Below are 5,471 nucleotides of genomic sequence, written 5' to 3'. Positions count from 1 at the left end.
TTGCCCATTGTTAGATTTTCCCTAGTTACTACAATTTTCTTAACATTTGGTATTTATTTAACTTTTAAATTGACAACTACGTTCTTGTTCATCCATCTGGTGAAAAAAGTCATGTAATCTTTTGCCATCTCTTGGCGTCCGTCGTAAACTGTTTCAAAGATCTATATATAAAGTATGTATTTTCTTTATATAAAGTATGTGTTTTCTTTTATTCCGGTCAGTCGACACACAAGGCAGTCATGGCAAAAAATGAAACACACGGGTAAACGCTTTAATCAAGATCCATCTATTTCACAAAAAATATGACTTCTTTCATAAGGTATTGCTTCGAAATGAGGATTTTTTTATAATTGTCATGCGTGTGCTTACAAATGTATTATCTTTAAAGCTATAATAGATAGGTAGTAGCTGATTGTTTCAAAATGTCAAACTAAAGGATTTCACATTTTAATAATCACAAAGGGATTTTCTTTTTCACAGGCATTGTTTTAAGTTGTTTCCTCTCAAGCAATTACGACGGAAGGGGAAACAAACTTGTATAGTTTTAAAGAAAAAAAACATTTGTGCTACTATAAAAAGACTTGCGTATTGTTATCTGGATTCTAACTTGATTCTGTTTTAAAAGGCAGATCCACAAAATTGATATCTAGCCAAATATAAACCATTGGAGTTTGATCAAAGTGAGTAGCATTTTATTTTCGTACTTAAAAACCTTTATTCATTGCAATGCATGTACAAAATTTGTGCACGCTACATGTATTTCTGCTTAAGTTTCGCGTAAGGAATGTAAAAAGTGATCCAGAGATTACTAAAGAATTCCAGATGAGAGGATCAAAACTGATAAATCACACTTCATCCAATACAAGGTTTTGTTCAATAGATCCGACTCATACCAAATACTCTTATTTTTATATAAAACCCGTGTAAATCACTACATAATTTTCATTATTCTTTGTTTCATATTGTAATGATAAATTGGCATTATATAAAATAATCAATGGTTAAAAGATTATTAATAACTTCATTTATTTTTACAGATGGAAACTGACCAAAACATTTGAAGAAGACTTTACCATTGTTTGTGTGAGACAATAGGATCAGAGGAAGTTGTAAAAGCAAGGCGGCAATTCTATGCGACAGTAGATTATTTCACAGAAAAGAAACATTTATTACTAGTGTCAGCACGACAGAAGGCTTAGAAATGAGGAGTGATATAGACGTAATGTGAGTGAAGAAAGAACAGACGATTCGTTTCTTATTCCGAATAATTTTGTGATGGATACTGAAGACTGTAAACCTTGTTTTACTCAGTGAAAAGGGAACAGCTGTCATTATGATGCACTAGTGAATTTGCTTTCTTCTCCATATGGACAGGAATTGCGGTTTAAAAGTGGACGTATACGCTATTGGATTGTTTCGATCGTCGGCCTCTTCAGGCCTGTGACCTTACATGGCCCATGTGCATCAGACATGAACGAATTGGAAGGATTTCTTGATATCACTGTTTGTCTGCGATGTCCAGTTTTTATTCAACAAGCACAACCATGGATTAAAAGAGAACGTTTTTGGCCTTCTTGGTGTCAAATATATGCACTTATGGTACTTTATTAGTACCAATAGGTTCTAGGGATTCGCCAAATGAACATTTAGAATGGAGAATGTCTTTTTCCGTCGCTGAAAAACATCTGATATTTTCGTTTACACATACTCAGCTTTTATGTTATGCTCTTTTGAAACTTATGTTAAAGCAAGTCATTGATAAACAAGAGAAATTTAATGGCTAACTTTGATCGTATTTCTTGAAAACCGTACTGTTCTGGGTTTCTGAGGAATCTGAGTCATCCATATGGCGACAAAAAAATATATGGCCATGTTTTTTTAAATGTTTTAAGCGACTTATATATTGCGTTTAAAACAAATATCTTCCTCATTATTTTATAATCGAGAATAATTTGTTTGATTGTAGATTTAACAGACAACAACATCGCAATTTTTTAATATTTCTGAATGAATTGTATTCGAACGGAATAATTTGTTTTAGGAATTGTCATTTCCTTTAAAACTTCTTCAACAACATCCCTCTTGCACCAAAGGTGTCTGATACAGAAGTTGTTTGTACATTTAATGCAATTATTCTAATGAATTCACGGTCATATTTCCGGATAGTAGGAATGTTCTGTATCTTAGGAACCCCGTCCGAACAATTGAAAATGGGAAAAGTATTTATCAAGAGAATTTTGAATATAAAACCCAATGAATTCTTGCCATTCATTGCCTTTTGTGGGTTTTGTCAGCTTATAGGTAAAAGTATTAAGTAAAATATTTTAAAAGTCGGAAAAAACCGTTAACCACAAAATCTACTAATTGTAGTCCGAGTTTGTTAAATAAATAACAATTCAAAGAAAACTAACTGCTTAATTAGTAATAATACAATTTACTAAAAACAAATATGAAGGACCTTAATCAATAAAAAATAGTTAATCACATATGCCCTTTACATGGGATGGGCACAGAAAGAATTTAACAGAGCTTTCTGTATATTTGATTATTTTAAATCTACAGTTTAAGGTTGCAATAGAAATTATCAAAATTTTACATGACAAACATATAAAAAAGGTATTTTTGATAATTACTGATGAGACAATGGTTTACGGAAAAACACCAAAGCTGTGATTAAATACATAATTGAAATAATACGCATCTACAACTTATTTGAAATAATACACATCTACACAATTTGAAGTAATAAACATCTATAACCTATTTGAAATAATACACATCTACTGTTGCAAACTTTCCACAGGTGCTATCCAGCACTTTGATTTTTAACAGCATGTGTACATGATAGAATAAGGAACTGTTAATATATTAGCACCCTTCATTACAAACAAATATCAGCGACATTTACAAATCTGCACATCTTGAAAATCAAAACAAAGTTACATAAATGATTAAGCAATATAAATAAAAATTTTCAACGATTAAAAAGAAAGTTAAAAAGATAAGAAGACAAAACGGTCTATGATAAAGTAGTGTTATAGTTGCCACTGAACATAAAGCGAGCAAAACATCAACCAATCAAATTATTCGATATTATCGATCATACATCTGTTACAAGCATCTATGCTAAAATTGTTTAAAATGATGACAAAAATGTAACATCTGAATAAATTTTATATTGATCGACATACTTTGCTCGGGTAAGTGGAATAGAGGCGAAAGATACGAAAGGGACACAGAGTCTGAATGCTGAACAAGATGATACGAGATTTTCATCATCTGATAATTTTATAATTCCAAAGCCAAATACAGAGTTGTATAAGTCTAGTTGCTCTTACAGTGGACCTAAAGTTTGGAATGCTCTTCCTAGTAAAATTTAAAAAATCAAACACAGTATTTTAATTAAAACATAACTACAAATCTATGTACTTTTAACATTGCCATGATATTTGTACTTTAAAGCCATAGAATAATTGTTAATCGAGTTTAAATTGAATTCCATATTTATTTATCATTGTTATTGAATTTGTATTGTTTAATTTATTATGTAATTAGTATTGTATTAAGAGAGCCTAATTGAAAATTGGTGTTATCCCAATGAGTTCCTCTTTCTAAATAAAGATGTTATTATTATTATTATTATTAAAGCATACAAAAAACCTCATCCCTAATTCAAGTTCAATCACTTCTATCATGTTAATATAACCGCCATACGAATTATATATTCAAGTTCAATCACGGCTATCACGTAAACTCAACCGCCATACGAATTCTAATTCAATTCACTCAATGCTATCACGTTAACTCAACCGCCTTACGAATGTACATTCAAGTTCAACCAACTGCTATAAAGGTCACTCCATCGCCATGTGAATTCTAATTCAAGTTCAATTACTGTTATCATGTTACCTCAAACGCCATGCGAATCCTAATTCAAGTTTAATAACTGATATGACGTTAACTAAACCGCCATGCGAATCCTAATTCAAGTTAAATCACTTTTATCGCGATAACGCAACCACCATGCGAATTCTAATTCAAGTTAAATCACTTCTATCACGTTAACGCAACCGCCATGCAAATCCTATTTCAAGTTCAATCACTGCTATCACGTAAACTCATAAGCCATGCGAATCCAAATTCAAGTTCAATCATTACTATAAAGTTCACTCAATCGCCATGCGAATCATTATTCAAGTTCTATCACTGTTATACGTTAACTCAACTGACATGCAAATCTTATTTAAGTTCAAGCACAACTATCACGTTAACGCAACCGCCATGCGAATCCTAATTCAAGTTCAATCATTTCTATCGCGTTAACTTATAAGCCGTGCAATCTAAATTCAAGTTCAATCATTGCTATAAAGTTCACTAAATCGCCATGCGAAACCTAGTTCAAGTTCAATCACTTCTATCATGTTAATATAACCGTCATACGAATTATATATTCAAGTTCAATCACGGCTATCACGTAAACTCAACCGCCATACGAATTCTAATTCAATTCACTCAATGCTATCACGTTAACTCAACCGCCTTACGAATGCACATTCAAGTTCAACCAACTGCTATAAAGGTCACTCCATCGCCATGTGAATTCTAATTCAAGTTCAATTACTGTTATCATGTTACCTCAAACGCCATGCGAATCCTAATTCAAGTTTAATAACTGATATGACGTTAACTAAACCGCCATGCGAATCCTAATTCAAGTTAAATCACTTTTATCGCGATAACGCAACCACCATGCGAATTCTAATTCAAGTTAAATCACTTCTATCACGTTAACGCAACCGCCATGCAAATCCTATTTCAAGTTCAATCACTGCTATCACGTAAACTCATAAGCCATGCGAATCCAAATTCAAGTTCAATCATTACTATAAAGTTCACTCAATCGCCATGCGAATCATTATTCAAGTTCTATCACTGTTATACGTTAACTCAACTGACATGCAAATCTTATTTAAGTTCAAGCACAACTATCACGTTAACGTGACCGCCATGCGAATCCTAATTCAAGTTCAATCATTTCTATCGCGTTAACTTATAAGCCGTGCAATCTAAATTCAAGTTCAATCATTGCTATAAAGTTCACTTAATCGCCATGCGAAACCTAGTTCAAGTTCAATAACTGCTATCACGTTAACTCATAAGCCATGCGAATCTAAATTTGCGAATCTAAATTCAAGTTATATCACTGTTATCACGTTAATTTAACCGCCATGCAAATCTTAATCCAAGTTCAATAACTGCTATCATGTAAACTTATAAGCCATACGAATCCAAATGCAAGTTCAATCACTGCTATAAAGTTCACTCAATCGCCAGGCGAATCCTAATTCACGTTCTATCACTGTTATCATGTAAACTCAACCGACATGCTAATCTTATTCAAGTTCAATCACTGCTATCACGTTTATTGAATCGCCATGCGAATCTTAATTCAATTCAATCATTGCTATGAA

The sequence above is a fragment of the Mytilus californianus genome, unplaced genomic scaffold (assembly GCF_021869535.1).
Source record: "Mytilus californianus isolate M0D057914Y unplaced genomic scaffold, xbMytCali1.0.p SCAF_11, whole genome shotgun sequence".
Lineage (NCBI taxonomy): Eukaryota > Metazoa > Mollusca > Bivalvia > Mytilida > Mytilidae > Mytilus > Mytilus californianus.
The sequence above is the reverse complement of the archived record's forward strand: the minus strand, read 5'-3'. Positions refer to the sequence as shown.